Source organism: Emys orbicularis, chromosome 13, assembly GCF_028017835.1.
Source record: "Emys orbicularis isolate rEmyOrb1 chromosome 13, rEmyOrb1.hap1, whole genome shotgun sequence".
Taxonomy (NCBI): Eukaryota; Metazoa; Chordata; order Testudines; family Emydidae; genus Emys; species Emys orbicularis.
In genome coordinates this window covers 16,627,731-16,654,245 of record NC_088695.1, presented here as the reverse complement: position 1 = coordinate 16,654,245, position 26,515 = coordinate 16,627,731, and the positions used below count along the sequence as shown (strand labels likewise).

At 50.5% G+C, this 26,515-nt stretch overlaps 1 pseudogene; it reads left to right on the top strand.

Annotated features, from left to right (window-relative positions):
• Nucleotides 1-24,951: 24,951 nt before the first annotated feature.
• LOC135887511 (olfactory receptor 11L1-like) lies at nt 24,952-25,917 on the top strand (annotated as a pseudogene).
• The last annotated feature ends 598 nt before the right edge of the window (nt 25,918-26,515 follow it).

Here is a 26,515-nt window from a genome sequence, read left to right as displayed (position 1 = left end):
AAAATGTTCCTGGTGCCAGGCCACCAGTTGGAGCAATTAAGGGCTCCCCCTCCGGCAGAGGAAAATATCAGAACAACCGCAACTCACTTACTGGATGCTGAAATGAAGTCTGTTCTTCAAAGAACTGACTTGGCCAAATACAAAAAGGCTAAACTTTACAGTGCCGTGCTTCGAAGGTACCTAATGTACGTGAAGCAGAGCGATGCGGATAAAGGGAAAATAAGTCTGTTTCTACCAGAACAGGAACAAAGTGTGACTGCCAAACCCCCAGAAACACCAAAGAACTCAGACTCTGTTGCTCAGGAGGTGTTGGATAATGTGAATAAGCATTATAAGAAAAAGGCAATAGTATTGCTAAATAAGCTGGGCCAGGATAAAAATCTCTCTTCATGGAGCGATAAAGGGTCTTTTGTGTACAAAGGCTCTGTGGTTAATGGTTCTAACATGCTCGACTTAGTCAGGGCCGTCACCCAGACTCGCTCTGTTCCTAGCAGACATGTACCTAAAGAATGGGCTGTGTTTATGAATGCCATGGCGGAACTGAACGTACCATCTTCCATCATGGGCAATGCGGCCAACATAGATCTTTTGGAATGCCTCAAGGCCTTGACTGCTGACACCAGGGTGGATTGAGAAACCATGACCCCTTTTTTGCCATCTAAAAAACGAAAATTGGCTAAAAGAGCCGAATGGCTCAGTGTGTAATGTTTTTCACATTCTAATTTTTTTTTTAACTGGTAATGTTTTGCTTTAAATAAAATGTTTGTATAATTTTTAAAAAAAAAATAATCTGTGTACTTTTTCTCAATTGGTCATTGTGTTTTTTGTTTGGTTTTTTTTAATTAACCCCCACCAAACATCAATTGTCTTTAAACCCCTTACCTGGGGTGCTTTATTGAGTAACATGGCTATGAAAATCATTGCAAGATACACATGTCTGGGCTTGTTGAAACATGGTTTGAGAGAGGCTAGGCATGCCCAAGAATTTAAATTTATTTTTTACAAAATTAATCACCATCTGGTCATTTTGCACTAAGTCGTTAGAATACAATTTTAAAATCCAGTCAAAAGATAAACCCTTGCTGATGTAAGCAGAGTCAGGATGACCTCTACCCTGACATCTGGTAGTGAATTATGGCGAGTGTGGAAAAGAACTCCAGGGGCTGATCTTGTTTGCACAGGCACACCCACCCGTCTGGCATGAGACAACAACAACTGAAAGTGGTTACTTTGGCTGGTGTGGGAACCCCAGGTTCTCTGTTATTGGGGCAGGAAGAATAAAGTTTTGTTACCCTGATTCTGTGAATCAAGGCCAGTGGAACTGTTGTATGACAGAAGAATTCACCATTAACTAAGTAGCACTTGCTTGACAAGGGGCATGGGTTACAAAACCTAGTGAATTGAGAGAGGATGGGGACAGGTATTTGTACCTGATGGTATGGGCCCCCTTTGAGGGCAAAAACACCAATTGCACCACCTTCTCTCTCCACTGTTGAATGCCAGAGCTAACTTTGATTCCATTAGGAGTCTAGTTACAGGCTGCTGAGCTGAATTCACTTTGGGCCCATGGTGCACCAGCACTGGGGCTCCCCTACTACGAGCTGAAATCACAAAAGAGCTAAAGTTATTAAAAGCTGAGATCACTGAGTGCTGTGTTAACTAGTGGGGGAGCCTGAAGCTATATTGCTAAGCGGCTGGTGGAGCAGTTTGCGGGGACGACTGGAGGAGCAGCGAGTGGCGCGGAGCCTTGCGGGGACGGTTGGAGCGGCCCAAGGAACGGCGAGCGGAGCTGTTTGCGGGGATGGCTGGAGCGGCTCACAGGTCGGTGAGCGGAGCGGCGTGGAGCAGCTTGTAGAGCAGAGTCGTTTGTGGGACGACAGGAAGTGGACTGGCTTGTGGTGAAGGCTGTGGCGGAACCCCACGGAGAGGCGGCCGGATGGCCTCGGATCACATAAGGTGCCCCTTAACACCCTGTGTGCCCCCCCTTTTACTCTGGGGCTGCACTGACCATGGACAGAGACTTTGGGGGTTGTTGGACTTTTGGGACTCTGGGTGATTTTTGGGTTGCTGGATTCAAGAACCAAAGGGAAAGGACACAGCCCAATTTGCTGGGGTGGGTCTTTTGCTCATGGTTTGTGTTAGGAATCCTGTGCGTGCTGTTTTTTCCAATTTAATGCTGATGTCGTTTACCTCATGTTATTAAACATTTTCTGCTACACTCAGACTCCGTGCTTGCGAGAGGGGAAGTATTGCCTCTTAGAGGCGCCCAGGGGGTGGTATGTAATTGTCCCAGGTCACTGGGTGGGGGCTCGAGCCGCTCTTGCATTGTGTTATTGAAACGGAACCCCTAGATACAGAACCCGGCCCTTGTTGCTGCCAACTTAGATGGGCAGAAGGGTTACATTTTGGGGGCTCGTCCGGGATTCCTGGGTCAGTACCCCTCGCAAGCACCTGTTGAGTGTTCCACTGCATTGGGAAACCATTGTGTTTATATTTTGAGGAAATTACTGTTTGTATAATGGCTAATATGTCGGGTTGATTGGGCCCCGGCCCTGCAGCCTCTAGCTCAGGGGCCGCAGCCTCAGCCAATGATTGGGCAAAAGCACTGGGGCAAGTATTGGAAAAGGTTGTGTTGTCCCATGCTACGTCAAACTATTGTCGTGAGTTAAGGTTATTTGCTGGGGAAGAGGAGTTTGAACCCTGGTTGGAGCATACCACTGAAATGCCGTGGGAAAGGGCCATACCCGATGCAGAAAAGTGAAGATGTCTAATAGAGAGCCTTAGTGGCCCAGCATTAGATGTGATTCGCACCCTGAAGCTCATTGACCCTGGGGTCAGTGTGAAGGACTGTCTAGAGGCCCTTGATCATACCTTTGGGAGTGTGGAGGGCCCTGAAGACAGTTACTGTAAGTTCCTTAATTCCCGACAGCAAAATGGCGAGAAGATTTCAGCCTATATACAGAGGCTGGAGAGACTGCTTCAGAGGGCTGTCATGAGGGGAGCAGTGACTGCTGAACAGATGGATCAGACCAGACTGGCTAAAATTGTAAGAGGAGCTCCGTATCAGAACCCGATTCTACTCCACCTCCGGCTAAGAGAACTATGGGAACATCCCCCAAGTTATTCCCAGCTGATAAAGGAGGTCAGAGAAGAGGAAGAAAGGCAGGCTGCCAGCGAGTTTTGGGAAGCCCAAACATTGGAGCCAGCCAGCACAACACCACTGCATACGGCCAGTGTACTGATGGTGAGCACCACAGAGGAACTTGCCCAACAAATGCAGGTCCTGACACAACGGATAGCTGAACTGCAAAGCACCATTGACTGAGCTAAGACTTCCAGGAATAAGGAGCCTCTGTGGCAATGGAGAAGTCAACATTTAGAGCCACCATCCCACCGGGGCAAAGGGGGAAAGGACAATTCTTCTGCTACTGATGTGGTGAGGATGGACACAGTGCTGCAAAGTGCCATAATGAAGAAAACCCCTCCTTAGTGTATGGAAAGCTGAGGATCAGTTGGGAGAAATCCGGTAGCTGCCAGAGGGTCCAGGGACGGGGACCACCCAGGCCTGCAGGATTTGAAGATTCCCCCAGGAAACACCGTCCAGCTGAGATCTCCGTAGGACTGATAGGGCCTCGAGCAGAGGTCACGGTGAGGATTAAAGGGGCGGAGTGTAAAGCCATGCTTGACACTGGATCTCAAGTGACTATTATATTTCAGTCATTCTACCAACAGATGCTTAGGCACCTGCCTATACAGCCACTGACTGGCATTGGTCTGTGTGGCCTCAGCAAGGATGAATACCCTTACCAAGGGTATGTCATAGTGCACCTGGAATTCCCAGAGGAGGTTGCTGGGGTAAGAGGAAGAGGTGGACACAGCCCTGATAGGGACCGACTCCAGTCTCTTCAAGGTGCTCGCGGATTACTGCAGACGAGGGGCTGGGGACCAGTACCTGAATACCCTGATGATCCATACGCTTTGTGCTGAAGCCCATAGGAAGATTGAGAGTGCTAAAAAGGAGACATCTGAGCTACCGATTGGAGCACTGAAGTACATGGGCACAACCCCCTTAGTAGTGCCTGCAAGGACGGAGCAAGAAGTGCTTGTCATGAGTACCCGGCTGAAAGGCAGTAAAGGGGCATTAGCAATGGTAGAGCAGCCGGTTGAAGGAGAACTCCCGGAAGGAGTGCTGGTCCCCAGTGGAGTCATAACCCTACCTGCTGAAGCCCAGGAAAAGGTGACTATACTGATTGCTAATGAAACAAGTCGAGATGTTGTTGTGAAGCAAGGACAAAAGATAGCAGACCTCTTCGAGCCTGAATCAATTGTAAAACCCCAGTGTGAGACTCAAGTTCCGACAATAGACCCAGCAAAGTTTGACTTTGGAGATTCACCGTTGTCCAAGGAGTGGAAAGATCGCCTGCAGAGGAAACTTTGTGAAAGATCCAAGGTGTTCTCATTGCATGAGTGGGATGTGCAAAAGGAGTAGAGCACATCAGACTACATGACTCTTGACCTTTCAGGGAGAGATCTAGGAGGATTGCCCTCTCCGAGATGAAAGATGTGCGACAACATCTTCAGGAGCTGGCTGCGAATGGCATCATTACAGAGTCCCGCAGCCCATACGCCTCACCCATTGTGGTGGTCCATAAAAAGAATGGGAAAATCCGGATGTGTATTGACTTCCGCACCCTAAACCGCCGTACTGTGGTTGACCAGTACACAATGCCCTGAGTCCAAGATGCCTTAGACTGTTTGCTGGGAAGCCAGTGGTTCTCTGTGTTGGATCTTCGGAGTGGATACTACCAGATCCCTCTGGGTGAAGAAGATAAGGAGAAGACAGCCTTCATCTGCCCATTAGGGTTTTATCAGCTCGAACGCATGCCCCAAGGGATTTCTGGAGCACCTGCCACATTTCAACGTCTTATGGAGAAAGTTGTGGGAGACATGAATTTACTGCAAGTGTTAGTTTATTTGGATGACCTGATTGTGTTTGGAAGAACCTTGGAGGAGCATGAAGAAAGACTTCTTAAAGTGCTTGATAGGTTAGAGGATTATGGGTTGAAGCTTTCAATTGACAAATGCCAGTTCTGCAGGACCTCAGTGAAGTATGTGGGTCACATTGTGTCCCAAGAGGGTGTGAGTACTGATCCCGATTAAAATAGAAGCACTCACTACATGGCCATGTCCAAGTAACTACAGAGAACTCAAGACCTTTCTTGGGTTTAGTGGCTACTACTGCAGATTTGTGAAAAACTATGCTACGATCGTAAAACCTCTGAATGATCTTACCAGGGGATACCAGTCCAGCAAGAACAATCTAAGACCAAGAATAAGGGGAGGTCCCCAAAGCCTCCTGTGCAGAGACACTATGGCCCCTTCGAACCATTTGGGCCACGGTGGGATGAGAGATGTGAAAGGGCTTTTCGAGAAATCATTACTTGCCAATCATGCTCCGGTCCTAGTCTTTGCTGACCCAAGCAAGCTGTTTATCCTGCATACTGATGCCAGTTTGGAGGGTCTGGGAGCAGTACTGTACCAGGAGGTGGAAGGCAAATGTAAACCTGTAGCCTTTGCCAGCCGAGGACTGTCTGATAGTGAAACTCAGTATCCCACCCACAAGTTGGAGTTCTTGGCCTTGAAATGGGCCATCACTGAGAAATTTTGAGACTACTTGTATGGTGCTCAGTTCCAGGTATGGACGGACAACAACCCACTGACTTATGTGTTAACAAGTGCTAAGCTGGATGCTACAGGGCAAAGATGGGTGGCTGCTTTGGCTAGCTATGACTTCAGCATTCAATACCGATCAGGGAGAAGCAATGTAGATGCAGACGCATTGTCCCGGCGTCCACAGGCACCAGGAGTTGCTGTGATACCCACAGATGGAGTGAGGGCTATTTGCAGTGTGAGTCGCCGAGAGCCAGAGGCCCATGAGAGCCTTCATGGATGTGCTGCAGAAGCTTTGGGCCTGTCCCCTGAATGCGTGCCTTCTGCTTCAGTGAACTATATTGCATTGGACCAATCTCCTTTGCCCATGCTCAATGCGGCTGACTGGCAGGAAGCCCAGCTGCAAGTTATTGACATTCGTGATACACTACTTGCCAAAAGGGAGGGGCGAAGCCCAGCTGCAGTTGTCCCACCTAACCCGGAGGGTAAACTACTGTTGAGAGAATGGACCAAACTAAAACTGATTCAGGGAGTGCTACACCGAGTGACCACAGACCCTTTACAAAAGCAACGAGCACAGCTAGTGCTGCCAAAAGAGTACAGAGCCCTGGCCATGAGAGCCCTGCATGATGACTTTGGACATTTAGGGATGGAGAGGACCCTGGAACTTATTCGTAGTAGGTTCTATTGGCCTCGGATGGCTGAAGATGTTCACAGGAAATGTGAGACCTGCGCTCGATGTGTTCAAAGGAAAACTCTGCCCACGAGGGCTGCATATCTGAAGAACATCACCAGCAACAAACCTCTGGAGCTGGTATGCACTGATTTCTTGTCTTTAGATGTAGACTAGAGGAATATTGGGAACATTCTAGTAGTGACTGACTATTATACGTGATATGCGCAGGCATATCCCACACATGATCAGAGGGCCACCACTGTTGCTCGAGTACTGTGGGAGAAATATTTCTCAGTTTATGGATTTCCAGCCTGGATACACTCGGATCAGGGGCAGGACTTTGAGAGTCACCTCCTGAAGGAGGTGCTGAGGATAGCGGGAGTTAAAAAGTCTAGGACAATGCCTTATCACCCGCAAGGTGATTCTCAGCCAGAGAGGTTCAACCGAACCCTATTAGATATGTTGGGGACTTTGCGGCCAGAGCAGAAGGCAACCGGGAGCTAACATGTTGCATTTCTGGTGCACGCCTACAATGCCACAAGGAACGATGCTACAGGAGTCACCCCATACCTCTTAATGTTTGGGCAAGAACCAAGATTACCCATAGACCTGTGCTTTGGTGTATCAGAGGATGGAGATCGCTATGAAACTCATCAGCACTATGTATCACGACTAAGAGAAAAGCTGCGGGATGCTTATCACTTAGCTACATCTGCGGCTCGGAAGAACGCAGACCGCAACAAACATTGATATGATGCTAGGGTACATCTGCAAGAGCTCCAGCCGGGGGACAGAGTCCTGCTGCGAAATTTGGGTATTGCTGGCAAACACAAGATAGCTGACAGATGGAAGGCAATACCTTATTTGGTTATGGAAAAGCTAGGAGACCTGCCGGTCTACAAGATCAAACCTGAAGAGGGTCCAGGGCAGACAAAGACAGTGCATAGAAACCTTTTGCTCCCTGTGGGGGAATTGGTAGGCACCCCTTATGAGATGGGGCCACAACAGGGCAACCAGGCAGAACTAAGGTGCTGGACCACAGCCGCCCTCCAACATGGACAACCAGCCCCCTGCAGCTATCCTACCCCTATGCAGCACATCCGAGAGTGAGTCTGAGGAGGAAGACACAACCATGGTGTATCCTGGGATGGAGACAAGATTTCAGTCCCGATCAACTGAATCAAAAGAGAGCTCCTCTTCTTCCACCCTAAACTCCATGGCAGAAGTATTTAGGCCCATTCCTGACACCCCTGAGCCACTGGTGGCACCCCCATGTGATGACACACACAGGTTATTGGACAGTGGAGACATACAGGTGGAGGATGTCCTGGGCACCTTGGACCCTCCATTGTTAGAACTAGAAATGCAGGGGCCAATGCGAGTAGCCAAGGGGCCCTCAAAGGAAACCTCTCCATCCGTCGTTCAAGAGGCTGTCCCCCCTACCACAGCAACAGAGATTCTCAATAGATGAGACAGGGTAATAAGACCAGTAAAACGGTTGACTTATGATGCACCTGGGGTGACTAGTGAGGAACCAATATGTTTAGCACACAGGCTTGTGGAAGCTAAAGTGGGCTATCTGAGGCCCTTTGGAGGGAACCAGTGAGTTGGTATAATAGGAAGTGTGATTTGTCGGGATGACAAATTCTCGGCTGGGGGGAGGATGTAAGCAGCGTCAGGATGAGCTCTACCCTGACATCTGGTGGTGAATTATGGCGAGTGTGGGGAAAAAAACTCCAGGGGCTGATCTTGTTTGCATAGGCACACCCACCCATCTGGCATGAGACAACAACAACTGAAAGTGGTTACTTTGGCTGGTGTGGGAACCCCAGGTTCTCTGTTATTGGGGCAGGAAGAATAAAGTTTTGTTACCCTGATTCTGTGAATCAAGGCCAGTGGAACTGTTGTATGACAGAAGAATTCACCATTAACTAAGTAGCACTTGCTTGACAAGGGGCATGAGTTACAAAACCTAGTGAATTGAGAGAGGATGGGGACAGGTATTTGTACCTGATGGTATGGGGCCCCCTTTGAGGGCTCAAAACAAAAATTGCACCACCTCCTCTCTCCACTGTTGAATGTCAGAGCTAACTTTGATTCCATTAGGAGTCTAGTTACAGGCTGCTGAGCTGAATTCACTTTGGGCCCATGGTGCACCAGCACTGGGGCTCCCCTACTACGAGCTGAAATCACAAAAGAGCTAAAGTTATTAAGAGCTGAGATCACTGAGTGCTGTGTTAACTAGTGGGGGAGCCTGAAACTATATTGCTAAGCAGCTGGCAGAGCAGTTTGCGGGGACGGCTGGAGGAGCAGCGAGTGGTGCGGAGCCTTGCGGGGATGGTTGGAGCGGCCCAAGAAATGGCGAGCGGAGCTGTTTGCGGGGATGGCTGGAGCGGCTCACAGGTCGGTAAGCGGCGCGGCGTGGAGCAGCTTGTAGAGCAGAGCCGTTTGTGGGACCCTGTGTGCCCCCCTGTCCTTTTACTCTGGGGCTGCACTGACCAGGGACAGAGACTTTGGGGGGTTGCTGGACCCAAGAGACTTTGGGGGTGTTGGAATTTGGGGACTCTGGGTTATTTTTGGGTTGCTGGATTCAAGAACCAAAGGGAAAGGACACAGCCCAATTTGCTCTTGAAAAAGAGGGTTGACCCCGTCGAAGCTCCCAACTTCCCCGGGGGCGTAATATATTTTCTTTAACAGAGCCGTCTGTGTAGACATGACTGTTACTCGTACCGTCTTTTACTACCACGAGTATGAAAGGGGACGCATTCATATTGACACATTTAAATAAGTTTTATTAATTGCCTGGTTTAACATGACCTTTTACAGCCACATGTAAAAATGGATGCCATGACCCCTACCATAAGGGAGTCTCAGATGGTTCATTCTTCTATTTTGTCCTTTTTGGCTTGAGATTTGTGTCTCAGACATGAGCAAAAACATCTGACGCACGATATATTTACTCCCACAGGGCTACCGATGTGTAAGTTCTTAAAGGCATCTAAAAAGGCATTGGCGAGCTGTTGAGAGATTTTCAGAGAAGAAACCGTGTAAGCACCCCCACTGCTTGTTTTTTAATTTATGCAACCCCCGGTTCCTAACCCATTACCCACCCCTCCTTGACCGCTGCTTCTTAATCATTCATTTTACCTGAGCGCCGTCTTTCATGAACAGTAATTTAGCTAATTTAGACCTAATCACTGTATATGTACAGCTGTGATTGTTTTCCAATGCGCATTACTTTGCATTTACCACCATTTACTGCCATTTTGTTGCCCAGTCACCTACTTTTGTGAGATCCCATTGTATCTCTTTGCAGTCTGCTTTGGACTTGACTATCTTGGGTAGATTTGTGTCATCTTCAAATGTCGCCACCTCACTGCTTACCCCTTTTTTCCAGACCATTTATGAATATGTTGCACAGTACTGGTCCCAGTACAGACCCCTGGGGGACACCACTATTTACCTCTCTCCATTCTGAAAATGGACCATTTATTCCTATCCTTTGTTTCCTATCTTTTTACCAGTTAATGATCCATGAGAGGACCTTTCCTCTTATCCTATGACAGCTTACTTAGATTTTCTGAAAGCCTTTAACAAGGTCCATCACCAAAGGCTCTTAAGCAAAGTACACTACATCCACTGGATCCCCCGTCCCTCAAAGAATTCCAGTAGATTTGGGAGATATGATTTCCCTTTACAAAAACTCTGTCAACTCTTCCCCAACAGATCGTGTTGTTGATGTTTTTATTTCCTACATACTTTTGACAGTGTTTTATCTGCTATACCCCGAGGTCCGCACAGCTGTTGCAAACGTTCCCTGGAGACATTCATCTACTGAGAAATCTTTCCTGTTAACATAGCCAAATAGGAGACTGTAGTAGTTTAATGAATGAACTGAGTTCTTCTTCTATCTATTCTTATGGGATTGAATAAAGGAGGATTTTTCCTCCTCAAGAGCTGCAACAGTGAGACCAGCTACTTTCGCTGTTGCTCCTGGCTAGATTCGAGCTACCCCAGTCATCCACCAAGTTCTCCCCCTTTGAACTCTTGTATGGACGCCAGCCCGGCAGGGTTCTGGATCTGATGAGAGAGGCCTGGGAGCACACCCCCTCAACTTCCCAGGTACTTCTCCAATCTATACTGTTATTGCGAGACTGGCTTGTCTGAGCCGGGACCCTCGCCTGAGAAAATCTTCAGGTGGCCCAAGAGATCCAGGAGCGGTGCTATAACCATGGGGCCCGAACAAGCAGCTTTGCACTGGGGGATTGGGTACTTCTACTCCTCCCATCAAAAGAGTAAAAGCTCCTGGCCTGGGGGCAAGGCCCGTATGAAATGGTCCGGCAGGTGGGGCCTGTCACCTATGAGGTTCACTAACCCCACCAGAGGAAGAAGAATCAGGTGTACCATGTGAATCTCTTGAAACCCTGGCAAGCCAGGGAAGGATTGCTAACCGCCCCTACCCACCTGAACCAGCCCTAGGGCCCCAAGTGCCTGAGTTGGACAAGATGGAGGAGAGCCAATTGGTGACACACTGTCGGCTGATCAGCAGAAACAAGCTCAGTGCCTCTTGGAATCCTTCCAGAAGACTTTCACCACATGCCCCAGCCAGACTACTGTCATATGGTACATGATCCAGGCAACCCCGGGACAGGTGGTCTGGGAAACTACCTGCCCCCTCCCACAGCAGATGTGAGAGATTGTGGGGAAGGAGGTCCAAACAATGGTAGAACTGGGAGTCTTTGAGTGGTCATGAATTGAGTAGTGCAGCCCCATTGTAGTGATCCCAAAACCCGATGGGAGCCATCATTTCTGTATCGACTTTCAGAAGGTAAATGTGATCTCGAAGTTTGATGCTTATCTGATGTCCCAGATTGATGAGTTCCTCGACTGTCTTGGAACTGCCAATTATATCACCACACTTGATCTCACAAAAGGATATTGACAGATCCCCTAGACCCACCTTCCAGAGAGAAGACGGCGTTCGCCACCTCATCAGGGCTGTATCAATTTGTCCGGATGCCCTTCAGCCTCCATGGGGCCCCGGCTACCTTTCAGTGCACGATGGATCGCCTCCTAACTCTGCATATCACCTATGCGTCCACTTACCTAGAAAACATTGTTATCTGTATTCGTCGTTGGGAAGAACACTTACTCCAGGTAGCAGCTGTCCTGTGGACCATTCAGAGAGCGCGCCTCCTGGCCAACCCGAAGAAATGTCAGATTGGATGGCAGGAAACTACCTACCTGGGATATATCCGAGGTCAAGGCCTTGTACAGGCCCTCATAGGGAAAGTCCAAGCCCTTCAGGCCTGCCCAGTGCCAACTACAAAGCAGTTTTGGGGCATAGCAGGATACGATTGACACTTCATCCCCCATTTCACATCTATCACGGCTCCCTTCACTGCTCTTTTAACTAAGGACAGCTACGTCAAGTACGATGGTCGGTGGAATACGAAGAGGCATTCCAAAACCTCAAGGAGAGCCTGAGTCGGGAACCTGTACTATTCAGCCCCAATTTTCACCAAGAGTTCCTGGTCCAGATGGATGTTTCGGAGGTGGGCCTAGGGGCCGTCTTGTCCCAGGAGGTATAGGCAGAGAAGCACTCCATACTCTACATTAGCCGGAAGCTCTTCCCCAGGTAACGCCACTATGGGGTTATAGAAAAGGAGGCCCTCGCCATGAAATGGGCAATTGAGGCCCTCAGATATTAACTTTTTGGAAAATCCTTAATTATGATAATTCATCATGAGCCCCTAAGGTGGTTGGGCACCATGAAAACCACCAATGCTCGGCCGATGAAATGGTACCTCACCTTGCAGCAGGATGCCTTCACTATACGACACCGTGCGGGGAAACAGAATGCTAATGCGGACTTTCTGTGCCACCTAGGGGCCATGCTCCTCTTGACCTGCTGCTTACAAACAGGGAAGAATTAGTAGGCGAAATAGAAATGGGTGGCAACCTAGGCAGCAGTGACCATGAGATGGTTGAGTTCAGGATCCTCACACAAGGAAGAAAGGAGAGTAACAAAATACAGACCCTGGACTTCAGAAAAGCAGACTTAGACTCCCCTAGGGAACTGATGGGCAGGATCCCCTGGGAGGCTAATATGAGGGGGAAAGGAGTCCAGAAGAGCTGGCTGTATTTTCAAGAAGCCTTATTGAGGACGCAGGAACAAACCATCCCGAAGTGCAGAAAGAATAGCAAATATGGCAGGCGACCAGCTGGGCTTAACAGTGAAATCTTCAGTGAGCTTAAACTCAAAAATGAAGCTTACAAGAAGTGTAAATTTGGACAGATGTTTAGGGAGGAGTATAAAAATATTGCTTGAGCATGCAGGGGTGTAATCAGGAAGGCCAAGGCACTATTGGAGTTGCAGCTAGCAAGGGATGTGAAGGGTAACAAGAAGGGTTTCTACAGGTATGTTAGTAACAAGAAGAAGGTCAGAGAAAGTGTGGGACCCTTACTGAATGGGGGAGGCAACATAGTGACACATGATGTGCAAAAAGCTGAAGTACTCAATGCTTTTTTTGCCACCGTCTTCAGAGACAAGATCAGCTCCGAGACTGCTGCACTGGGCAACACAGTATGGGAAGGAGATGAGCAGCCCTCAGTGGTGAAAGAACAGGTAAAGGACTATTTAGAAAAGCTGGACATGCACAAGTCCATGGGTCCAGATCTAATGCATCCAAGGGTGCTGAAGGAGTTGGCTGATGGGGGGGGGGGAGGGATAGGTCAGTGGTTTGAGCATTGGCCTGCTAAACCCATGGTTGTGAGTTCAATCCTTGAGGGGGCCATTTAGGGAATTGGGGTAAAAATCTGTCTGGGGATTGGTCCTGCTCTGAGCAGGGGTTGGACTAGATGACCTCCCAAGGTCCCTTTCAACCCTGAGGTTCTAAGATTCTTGATTCTATGATTGCAGAGCCATTGGCAATAGCTTTGAAAACTCATGGCAATCAGGGGAGGTCCCGGACAATTGGAAAAAGGTAAATAAAGTGCCCATATTTAAAAAAGGGAAGAAAGAGAACCCAGAGAACTACTGACTGGTCAGCCTCACTTCAGTCACTGGCAAAATTATGGAGCAGGTCCTCAAGGAATCCATTTTGAAGCACTTGGAGGAGAGGAAGATGATCAGGAACAGTCAACATGGATTCACCAAGGGTAAGTAATGCCTGACCAATCTGATTGTCTTCTATGATGAGATAACTGGCTCTGTGCATATGGGGAAAGCAGTGGAAGTGATATATCTTGACTTTAGCAAAGATTTTGATACGGTCTCCCACAATATTCTTGCCAGCAAGTTAAAGAAGTATGGGCTGGATGAGTGGACTATAAGGTGGATAGAAAGCTGGCTAGATTGTCGGGCTCAATGGGTGGGGATCAACGGCTCGATGTCTGCTTTGCAGCCGGTATCAAGCGGAGTGCCCCAGGGGTCAGTTCTGGGGCTGGTTTTGTTCAACATATTTATCAATGATCTGGATGATGGGATTAATTGCACTCTCAGCCAGTTCGCAGATGACACTAAGCTGGGGGGCGGGGGAGAGGTAGCTATGCTGGAGGGTAGGGATAGGGTCCAGTGTGACCTAGACAAATTGGAGTATTGGGCCAAAAGAAAATTGATGAGGTTCAACAAGGACAAGTGCAGAATCCTGCACTTAGGACGAAAGGATCCCATGCAGTGCTACAGGCTGGGGACCGACTGGCTAAGCAGCAGTTCTGCAGAAAATGACCTGGGGATTACAGTGGACGAGAAGCTGGATCTGAGTCAGCAGTGTGCCTTCGTTGCCAAGAAGGCCAAAGGCATATTGCAATGCATTAGTAGGAGCATTGCCAGCAGATCGAGGGAAGTGATTATTCCCTTCTATTCGGCACTGGTGAGGCCACACCTGGAGTATTGTGTCCAGTTTTGGTCCCCCCACTACAGAAGGGATTTGGACAAATTGGAGAGAGTGCAGTGGAGGGCAATGAAAATTATTAGGGGGCTGGGGCACATGATTTGAGGAGAGGCTGAGGGAACTGGGCTTATTTAGTCTGCAGAAGAGAAGATTGAGAGGGGATTTGATAGTAGCCTTCAACTACCTAAAGGGGGGTTCCAAAGTGGATGGAGCTAGGCTGTTCTCAGTGGTGGAAGATGACAGAACAAGAATCAACGGTCTCAAGTTGCAGTGGAGGAGGTCTAGGTTGGATATTAGGAAACACTATTTCACTAGAAGGGTGGTGAAGCACTGGAATGGATTGCCTAGGGAGGTGGTGGAATCTCCATCCTTAGAGGTTTTGAAGGCCTGGCTTGACAAAGCCTTGGCTGGGATGATTTAGTTGGTGTTGGTCCTGCTTTGAGCAGGGGATTGGACTACATGACCTCCTCAGGTTTCTTCCAACCCTAATATTCTATGATTTATCCTGGTGTAGCTCTGTGAGGTGGATTATCCACTCTCCATCACAATGTGCATCTCTTCTCATCTAGGGCTGGCCTACACACTGTGTTTGTAACAATATACAGATTGTTTAATTCTATCTAATCAGCATTTTCCAGCAGAAAACTTCCATCAGAAAATGTTTAGCCATCTTTCCTGTTGTGCTTGAACACTACTCCATCTTACTGCCATGTCCAGCTGCTGGGGATATGATATGTAGCTGTGTGTTCCTCCGCACCTGTCAATTTCTCCCCAGCCCTTAGTTCACAAGCTCCTCTATGACCTTTTTAATTTTATATGCCAGCAATCTGGGTCTGTTTTGGTTTAGGTGGAGCCCATGCTTCCTGTATAGGCTCCTCCTTTCCCAAAAGGTTTCCCAGTTCCTAATAATACCCTCCTTCCTACACCATTATCTCATCCATACTTTGAGACCCTGCGGTTCTGCCTGTCTACCTGGGCCTGTGTGTGGAACTGGGAACACTTCAGATAATGCTACCATATAGGTCTAGGACTTTAACCTCTTTCTCAGCAGCCTAAATTTGGCCTCCAGGACACCTCTCCTACCTTTTCCTGTGTCATTGATACCTACGTGTACCAGGACTGCCAGCTCCTTCCCTGCACTGCACATATGCCTGTCTAGATCTCTTGAGAGATCCGCAACCTTTGCACCCAGCAGGCAACTCACCATACAGTTCTCCCGGCCATCCCATGGAGGGGAAAGATAAAAATATCTGTGTAGACATAATTCTTTTTCCGATTCTGGGAAGAGTAATGAAAAAATGCTGCAGCTATTTAAAAAAGAAATTTAAAATTCACCTTTCATGCCCACACATCGCATTCTCTGACAAACACTTACATCCCATCAAAGAAGACTTCCCAGAACAGAAAAATAATTTTTCATGACAGGATATTTAACCTGCTGTCTTAAGTGGGACCAATTCTGTTCCCCTCCAACAGGGAAAGAGGGATGAGTCCTGGTCCCAAATTAAAGGGAGGACTCAAACAGAGTAGCCTAAAAACCCAAAGCAGCAAAAGGGAAAAGACTTAAACCCTAGAGGCAGAGAGGTCATCACAACCGAGGCAGTCCTAATTTTCCTGTAGGAAAATGGGGCTGTGACCTGAACCCTAACGACAGAGCGGTCACTCATCTTATCTGTTTCAGGGAATAATCCCCATTTGAAAGAAAAAAGGTGGAGACCTGAACCCTTGTTACAGGACGATTGGCAGAGGCACATCTCTAGCAGGATGGCTAGCACGACAGCTCGCGGAGATGTGTGGCTAGCAGGATCGCTAGCAGAGAAGCACGGCTGGCAGTGAAGACAGCAGTAGAACCCCACAGACAGACGTGGCAATTGGCCGTTGACCTGAGCAGCGGAGCATGTAAGGTGCCCCCCATACCTCCTCCCCACTTCCACTCAGGCTGGGAGGTAAACTCTGCAGATGAACTTCTGAACTATGGGGCTGCACTGACCAAGGACAGAAACTGTGGGTGGGGTGACTTTTGGGTTGCTGGACTCAGGAGCCTGAGGGGAAAAGAACACTGCCAAACTTAATTGGGGTGGGTCTTTTGCTCATGGTTTGTGTTATAAATCCTGTCTGTGGTGTTTCCCCCCATAATACTGGATTTCCCCCCCTCCTTTAGTAAAGGGCTTTTGCTACACTCTCTGTGCTTGTGAGAGGGGAAGCATTGCCTTTTAGAGGTGCCCGGGGGTGGTATGTAATTTTCCCAGATCACTGGGTGGGGGCTCAAGCCAGTTTTGCCTTGTGTTATTGAAAAGAAACCCCTAGATACTGAACCCGGCCCTTGTTGCTGCCAACTCTGATGGGCAGAAGGGTTACAGATGTGTGTACACATCTGTACGTGTGTAAATTGTGCCTCTGCACAAACTACTCTCCTCTTCTGTATGGTTTTAGATAGCCTTAAGTTTGCTCTTTTCTACACCTCAAAGAGCAAATTCTCTTGAGTTCAAGTGATTGCCATTCAAGGTTATCGTGCTGGCAAACAGGAAGGCTGGGATTTCCAAAGGAGCCTAAGGTAATTACACACCCAAATACCAGTTGGATATGGGTGCCTAACTCCCTTGGGCTCCTTTGAAAATCTCAGCTAAATTTAATGTGGTCAATGTAAGACCCTCATCTATGCAGTGTCAGGATGTTTAGGATTGAGAGCTTGGACTCAGTACAAACTTCTTCACAGCTGCCTTACCCTTCCTCCAACCATGAATACTTGATCGTGCACAAAGTTGTTTCTGAGTATTCTGCTTTACTGGAAGGTGCTCTGCGTAGGTAATGGTAGGGAGGAGGAGCTGATTGTGTGTGTGTGTGTGTGTGTGTGTGTGTAAAATACTGAGAGGGAAATCAAAGATCTCCGAAACATCTAAGGCACCAAAGTTTAATGTCCACATTTCATCTTGCAACCATGCCCAGGCCTGTCACAGAGATGGTTAACAAATCCATTTAAGACTGTAGGCTATCCTCATAATAGGCAACCATGAATGATCAATGGGACTCAAGCCTGAGGACCCTTCATATTATCTCCTGTGCATTTGGGCAATGTAGGAGCATTTTGAGAATGAGAATCTCAAAATGCAGATATGGTCAAATGCTTTGGCGGTGACTGCAGATGTGGGCAAACGCTTTTGTAAAATGAGTTCCAGCAAATGACACTTGTACTTCCCCTGTAGCAAGAGGCTATCACAATAGTGACCAGCAGGGGATGAAATGTGTGTTTGGTTAAGAAATTTAGCAGTGATCGAGATGAAGAGAAACACTCAGAGGTCTAACAAACACCCTGCTCAGCTCCCATCTGCTGGTGATGACCCAAGCTGGAGATTGCTGATTAGCCCTGGTGTTGTTCTCACTAAATCACTGGTGGGTCCCAGTTAACTGGCTCAAACAAGGTCCGGAGAGGACGTCCCAAAACATTCGGTAGAACTGCACGGTCAGCCCGTCCATGCCCGGAGATTTATTGGTGGGCATGCGGTGGAGGGCTTCCGAGAACTAGGCCAGCATGAGAGGCAGCTCCAGCCGGCCTCAGTCGCCCACGCTGACCGTCGGGAGTTCATCCCAGAGCATTCTGCAAGTGCTAGGATCGGTCGGATCCGGGGAGAAAAGGCGTGCGTAGAAGGCCCTGGCCCTCCCGCACATCTCCACCAGATCCGTGAGGGGGGGTACCGTCCTCTGCTAGAAGGCAGGTGACTTGCTTCTTGGCCCCCCTCTTTTTCTCCCGGGCGTAGAAGAAGCGGGAGCCGCGATCCATCTCCCGAAGGAGGTGGATGCGGGATCTAACAAAGGCACCTTGGGCTCGATGGTCCTCGATGGTCCGGAGCTCCTCCCGCTTCTCCCTGCACGCTCTGCAGAGGGATGGATCACCGGGGCTGGCGGCGAGACGCCTCTCCAGCTCTAAGACCTCCCATTCCAACTGCCCTATCGCCGCATCCCTCCGTCGGCTGGAGCCCCGGGTGTAGTCACGGCAGAAGAGACGGGCGCGCACCTTCCCAGGTCCCACCACCGCCGCGCTGAGGGAAAGGCATGCCACTGCCCTCGCCAGGCCAGCCAGAACTCCAGGAAGGACGCCACGAAGCCCACATCCTCCAACAAGCTATTATTAAAGTGCCAATAGGCCGGCCCCGGCCTCTCCGCGCAGAGAGAGGCTGTTACGGTGGCCAAATGATGATCTGAAAAAGGGGCCGGCCGGATGCTGGAGGAGTGGGCTCGTGAAAGATGGAAGCGTGACAAATAAATGCGGTCCAACCGGGAGTGGCACGACCGATGGACCTCCACCTGGACAAAAGTGAACGTCGAAACGTCATCCGGGTGGTGGTCGCGCCAGACGTCCGCCAGGAAGTGATGTTCGACAATCTCCCGGAGGACGTCCGCGGCGGCCGGGTGCTGCTCGGTCCCCGAGTGGTCCCGTTCCTCGAGGGTGGCGTTAAAGTCCCCGCCCAGGACCAGGCACTCACGAGGATCCAAGGTGCCGAGGAAGGCGGACGCCTGCTGATAAAAATGCAACGTCTCTGGGCCCGATGTCGGGGCGTAAACCTTGACCACAAGCCCCTCCATACGGACCCGGAGGTGCAGCAGGCGGCCCAGCACAACCTCGGCGACCCCAGCACCTCGGGCCGTAGGTCGGGGGAGAACAGGGTCGCCACTCCAGCCGTATGAACTGTGAGGTGGCTAAAGTAGACCCTGTCCCCCCACTCCAGCCACCAGCTAGCTTCAGCGGCCAGATCCGTATGGGTCTCCTGCAGGAAAATCATAGTACCCCCCCTCCCGAAGGAAGGAGAGCACCTGGCTCCTGCGGCGACCCATCCTACAGCCCCGGGTGTTTAATGTTGCGAAGATGATCGGTGCCATAAGGAGGGCGGGGGGGGATCCTCCCTGGCAGAGACACCCACGGCCTCCGTCGGGTCGCACAACAATGCGTGACCTACCCCGTAGGCGATTAAGGAGTCACGGAAGAGGCGGACCCGTTGGTAGGCCGTGGTGGCCTGCCTCCCGGTCCTCTTACCCTCCCCCATGAGGGCCCTTGCAGCCCAGAGGATCAGATGGAAGTCCCCCCAGCGCTAGAGCGCAAGCTGTACCTTGTTGCGGGAGCCACGGACGTCCTCAAGGAATTCCCGTAGCTCCTCTCTCAGCGTATGGGGGGAATGGGGTTACCGATCTATTGTTATCCCCGAGTGGGACCCCTATCATAGCCGCGTGGCCCACCGAGATGGGCAATCAGGGGGCAGACCCTCGACGTGGCGTCCGATGGGCCGACGCCACACGGTCTGCCCCGTTCCCCGGTTCAACAGGGGGCGGCGGAGGGAAGATAGCAGCCCCTGTTGGGTCGGGACAGGGAAAAACAAAGGCCACTCCCTGGGGGTCATCCTCTGGGATATGGAAGGAGACAGCCCCAGGGGCGGCAATAGTATCATGAGAAGTGGAGGGGATAGGGACAGGGTCTGTGTCAGGGGCAGGGCCAGAGTCAGGAATAGGGACAGGGGAAGGGGCGATAGTGGGATCGGGGGTCCTAGCAGCCAGGCTACAGGGTGGGGGGGTGGTACCCCGCAAATAGGCTCAGGGGTTTGCGGGGAGGGAGGTGGGCCCTCGGCAATGCCGGGCTCGTGCCCTAGGGCAGATGGGAAGGCCACAGCGTCCGTAGGTGGAGAATTAACAATGGGGGCCCCCATCCGGGACAGGTCAACTGCTCCTTGGCCATGAGGGAGTCCCCTGGCGACTCGGGTCCCGGCTGCATGGCACTGGCCGTCGCCTCAAGAGACTCGGCGGCTGCTAGCGGGGTGTCATCTGCGGCTGGGTTGATGGAAGAGTCCAGAGGCTCCTCGGAGGCAGGAGTGGCAGCAGTGGGTAGGGGGACGGAACATGGGGAAAGGGGGGCCAAGGCGAGGTCGCTCAGATCGAGGCCCGCTGGCAGAGGGTCGTCCTCCCCCTGGGTAACTGGGGTCAGACCCAGGGCCTCGATCTCCTCATAAATGGAGGGGAGATCACCGTCCACCACCCCAGGGCTCTCCCCACCAGCACCCGAAGCGACGCTCGCCTTGGTGTTTGCAGGGGCTTCAGATCGTAAGGGGGCGAGAGGGGCTCCGCCAGGGGCTTCCATAGGAAGGGACTCTGGAGGAGGGGCAGTGCTATTCTCCGATGCTGCCACGTCTTCCCCAGCCGGCAATGGTGGACAAAATCCACCCGGGGGCAAAGTGGAAGGCTCAGCATTGGTGCCCCCCTTCCTGCTCTTCCGGGGAGCTACTGCATCAGATGGGAGAAGCGGAGCTCGAGCCTTCCGCTTCCCCTGTACTAAGGACCAGCCCTCCATGGCATCATCCGGGGGCTAGCTAACAGGAGTCGGGTCAGGGAGCATGGGCGAAGGCTTAGGAACTTGGGGAGGCAGTGGTGGGGCAGCATGTAGGAGGGAGGATTCTCCCTGGGGTATGCCTTCTTCTATGCCCGGCGATATCCCTACCTCACCCTCCTCCACAGTCCCCGCTATATCGCAGGCAGCAGAGGCGGGGCCCTCCCGCTCGGCTAGGCGCACTGGGGGAGAAACCCCTTGGGCCCGAGCGGGAGCGTTGGTGGGCCGGAAAGGAGGAGGGGCGGCTTTGGGCGCCAGGCAGCCAGGGGCACCGGTGATGACGGGGCCGGCGCCCTGCCGGGGCTCTGGGGTCCCGGACGCCTCTCTGTGCCGGGCCAAGGGGCAGTCCCTCCGGACGTGCCCCATCGCCCGGCAGAGGTAGCACCGGGCCTCCCCCGTTGAATAATGCACCCAGTAGTGGGCCCCCTGATAGGGGACCAAGAAGGACCCCTCGAGTGCCTCACCGTCACGTGCCACCAGCGGCAGTTGTAACTGTACCTGCCGGCGGAACGAGAGGACATGACAGAGGGCGGGGTCTTTGCAGCCCAATGGGAGAGGGCTGACCACAGAGATCGCCCTCCCCAGGGTAGAGAGGGCAGGTAACAGGGCAGCATTTAGAAGGAAGGGAGGGACAGAAGTCAGGACCAGTCGGGCGCCCAGGTCTAGCGGCTCCAGGGGGACTTACACGCCCCCCACCGCCAGGCCCTTCTCCACTGCCTCCTCGGCGGAGCCCTCCGATGCTAGGAAGAAGACAACCTTTCCGTACATCTTGGAGGCCGCCACAATGTCCGTGGGCCCCAGTACCCTCGCCAATGCCCGCACGTAGGTCTCCACGTGGGGCGAGGCGGGTACCAGGAGGCAACGGATGCCGTGCTTCCTGGTCAAGTTGGGGAAGGGGCCCCGGCCGCTATAGATGGTAGCAGAGGCAGTGGATGGGGGAGATGACGTAGTGGCAGGTGCAGGGGCCGCCGCCACCTGGGCATATGCCCTGGGGGCCGGGGGAGGGACACCCATAGAGCTGGTGGAGGGAACAGCAGGGAGGGACGCCGCAGCCGGTTGTGGGGCCGCGGCAGTGGGGGCACCCCCTGCCATGGAGGGCCTGGCTTTTTTAGCGGGGCCTTTACCCTTCTTTGTGCCCTGGCCCTTCCTGCCTGCTGGGGGGGCTCCCCCAGAGTTGGAGGGGGCGAGGGACGTGGCAGCAGCGGGGGTTACCTCATTACCTGCCGCTGCCGGCGCTCCAGCAGGGGTGGTAGCAGGTGGCTCGGCAGTGGCAGTTGAGGTAGAGGCTAGGGGGGACGATAGTGGGGCGGGTGGAGGAAGGGCAGCAGGGTCTGCCCGAGGAGTCCACTCACCTCGTCCCCTGCCACAATGAGGATGGAGGGGAGGACAAACACTGGAGGGGAACAGGGAGAGGGGAAACAGGTTGACCACATCTCCCCGCTAGGCTGCAGGCAGGGGAGGAGGGCGCCAAAAAAGGGGTTGGCTGGATGGGGGGGCTACCAAGGGCTAAGGGTCAGTCACTGACTCAGGGAGGGTTTCCGGCTCCTCTAGTCGCACCAAGGAAGGGAGGGGATATAACAGCATCGGGGGGTGCAGTGAAACAGGGTCAAACTAAAATGGGGAGGGGCACAAGCGTATGGGAGGGGACATGGGTGCACGAGGGGAGGGGCTAATCAGGGCAAGGGGACGCAGGGAGAAGGTAACAACCAGGCTGGGAATGGGGCAGGGGAACCACGGGGCTAGTTTCAGAGGCTGGGGCGGGTCAAACAAAGAAAGGCTGCAGAGGGAAAGGGCGGGGCAGGCAAACAAACTGGAGCTAGCGAGGGACTGGGGCAAGGGAGAGGGGCAAAAGGCTGCAAGGGGCAAATGGGTCGGTAGCAGGGGCAAAGCTGGGGGCTTGCTGCAGGGGGGAGGGGGACAGTCCAAAGGGGGGAGGGGCACGTGCACCCACATGCACTTGTAACAAAAGAAAGTCCTTGGAAGCTGGCTGCTGTATCAGGCCCAATGGTGGCAACAGGACGTGACAAGCCTAGGTGAGCAGCTGAGTCCCAGAGGCAGGAGCTCAAGGTAGATGGTGAGTAGCCAGTGGGGGTGGTGGAGGGGGCAATGATGATGGTGGAGGTGGGGATCAGGGGGGACACAGATGGACCAGGGAGCAGGCTCCACACCACACCCCCTGTGTCCCCACAAACACAGTCTAGACCCCCACCACAAGAGCACTGTTCAAAAGTTACTCAGTCCGTGAGGGCCCCCTCCACAGTGGTCTGTAAAATTCCTACGCACTCCTCCACCGGTGGATGGTCCTCTTCTTTTCCTCCTCCTCCTCGGGGCTTCAGCAACTCCTAGCAGCAAACACAGCAGCTTTAGGTAGCAGTTTGGTGGCCAGCAGGAAGGACCCCTCTCAGGTGTCGATGGTGGTGGTGTCCACAGTAGCAGGAGAAATGGCCGGGGTCTCTCCTGCCCCTCCTCTGGGGAGTGGGCCAGCATCCCCCCCTCAAGGGGCTGTAGCTGGAGCAGCTGTAACCAAGGGCGGGGTGGGGGGGTGTCTAGCAACCAGCCAGCAAGCAGATAGCAGAGATGGGGGTGGGGTGTTAGCCCAGCCAGGGGAGTAGCTGGAGCAGCAGCAACAGACAGCAGTTGTTGTTGTAGGGAGAACCCAGGGCCTAGTAGCAGGAGGAGCAGCTCCCTACCTCCAGGCCAATGGGGTACAGGAGTCTGGTCAAATAGCAAACACACCAGTCACTGGATGAGTACTTTTCTGTTCCCTGAGTGACCAGAGCAGGGACTGCACTAGAGTAATCAGGAACCTGCTAGAACCAGTTAAGGCAGGCAGGCTAATTAGGACACCTGGAGCCAATTAAGAAGCTGCTAGAATCAATTAAGGCAGGTTAATCAGGGCACCTGGGTTTTAAGAGGAGCTCACTTCAAGTTTGTGGTGTGAGTGTGAGGAGCTGGGAACAAGAGGCACAAGGAGCTGAGAGGGAGAAGGTGTGCTGCTGGAGGACTGAGGTGCACAAGTGTTATCAGACACCAGGAGGAAGTTCCTGTGGTGAGACTAAGGAAGGTGTTTGGGAGAGGCCATGGGGAAGTAGCCCAGGGAGTTATAGCTGTCATGTAGCTGTTACAGGAGGCACTATAGACAGCTGCAGTCCACAGGGCCCTGGGCTGGAACCCGGAGTAGAGGGCAGGCCCAGGTTCCCCCCCCCAAACCTCCTAATTGACCTGGACTGTGGGTTCTTCCAGAGGGGAAGGTCTCTGGGCTGTTCCCCAACCCACATGGTGAATCTCTGAGGCAAGAAAATCTGCCAATAAGTGCAGGACCCACCAAGATAGAGGAGGAACTTTGTCATATATATATATATATATATATATATATATATATATATTTAATATTCAGAAAAATAATGGTTTGGGAGCAAGTTATGTTAGGTAGCTAGGTAATCTCATTTCTATATTTCATCAAAACAAAGTAAAAATGTGGGGTCTGAGCATCCTGTGATATTTTCAAATAAGTAGAAATGAATTTTTTTCAGTTAAAAAATTGTGTTTTGGAAAACCTTTTTTCCATCTTTTTGCAAAACATCTGAAAAAAATCCATGGCAAACTTTAATTCTGTTTCCTTCCAAAATCTTCCATGAAAGTAATAGACATTTTTTTTTATCAGATTTGGTATCTATAGTAAAGTGTTTTGAATGTGAAAAGTGGTCTATAAATATCAATCTTCATCATCCCCACTGATACCAAATACTCATAGCAGAACCCTAGAGTAGGTGGGTTGTACTTCTGCCCTAAGAGGTGGGATACCTCAATAGATGAAACAATGACCATATTTCTCCCCCACACACACACACAGAGGATGGTGAGATAGTGAAATATCAGGCTGATATCTGAAAGGGGCCTAAGGGTTTAGGCACTTAAATGCTATTGAAACATCAAAGATCTGTTTATGGGGCCATTAGGTAAACAGAATTAGATTATAGCAATTAATTGACAAGTCTACAATAATTTTTAAGTTTATCTTCTCCAAATTGTGGTGGGAGCATAGAATATCAATAATCTATTTTAGCTGCTAAGATTCATAGATACACATTCCAAGGCCAGAAGGGACCATTGTGACCATCTAGTCTGATCTCCAGTAAAACACAGCTGAGAACTTTCCAGACAAAAAAATCTCCCTAGTCTGGGGAGATGCAACTGTGAGGCTCATAGAATCTTGGCTTTCAATATTATCAAGTTATATTGATTACTATGTCCCCAAATTTCACTTTAGTATTTTTATATTGAAGAATTTGCTTAGTTTCCTCTACATACTCTGAATGGCAAACACAGACTGGAGAAATCAAATGTCCATCACCAATTTCATCCTCCTGGGACTTGGGAATCTCCCTGAACTACAGAGCCTTCTCTTCATGGTTTTCCTAGTGATCTACATCGTCACCATGTCCGGAAACATCGTCATTGTTGTGCTAGTTGTGGCGGATCAGCACCTTCACACCCCCATGTACTTCTTCTTGGTGAACTTGTCCTGCTTGGAGACCTGCTACACCTCCACCATCCTACCCAGGATGCTGGCCAGTTTCCTGACTGGGGACAGAACCATCTAATTTAGTGGCTGCATCACACAATATTACTTTTTTGCTTTTCTGGCATCTACAGAATGCTATCTCCTAGCAGCGATGTCTTTCGATCGGTGTTTAGCGATATGTAAACCTCTGCACTATGCAGCCCTTATGAACAGCGGATCCTGTCTCTGGCTAGCAGCTGGGTCTTGGATAAGCGGATTCCTATCTGGTATCGTATCAACATTATCAATGTGTCAGTTAATTTTCTGTGGTCCCAATGAAATTGACCATTTCTTTTGTGATTTTGTCCCAGTGATGAAGCTCACATGCAGTGACATTCACCTGATGATGAAAGTTTTGGCTTTTACACTATCCTTGATTTTCTCTCTGACCCCCTTTCTTTTAACTGTGACATCCTACATTTATATCATCTCCACCATCCTGAACATCCCTTCCACCACAGGGAGGAAAAAAGCATTTTCCACCTGTTCCTCTCACCTCATTGTGGTTACACTTTTCTACGGGACCATAACTGTTGTCTATATGTTTCCAGCAACCCACAGGCTGAAAGACCTAAGCAAAGTGTTCTCTGTCTTCTACACGGTCCTGACTCCCATGGTCAATCCTCTCACATACAGCCTGAGAAACAAAGAGGTGAAGGAGGCCATGAGGAAAGCTCTTAGGAAATGTATTACTTTCCAGAGTTCAAAAATTTTACCTAACTGGGGGTTTTTCAGGTTAAAATGAACTAGATACACAAATATTTTTAAAAAATTATCCACATGAAATGTTCTCCCTGAGGAAATGGAGAGAAAGAGCCACATACTTACTAGTCACATTGATCAATGCATTGCTAGAAGCTGCTCATTTATAGGCTTGGAGGGATTTAGATTTTTTTCAGTAAACGTTGGTAAACATCGATTTCACTTTACACACAAACCAACGAAAATATATTTCCCTCAACACCAATCAAAATTTACAGATGGACTAAGTAAGAAAAATGCTTCTTGAGGACATATTAGAGTTTGATTTATGGATATTTATTTGTGTATTTTGACATGTGATATTGACAATTTGTATTTTAAGGATTATAAAGCTTTAACTTCATGAATCTCAGTGTCTGTCACTAAATAATTGTTTGACACCCCTAGTCTGACACACACCCCATAATTTTAGGGAACAGTGAACATTTAAAACAATTTTTAAAAAAATGCTTAAAAATGAACACTGATATTCTCCACTGAAATTATTTAAAAAATATCAAAATGTAATTCTGCAAAGCCTACTCATATACCATGGTGATGGGTGTGGTATAAACAGATGACTAAACTAGAATGTAATAGGA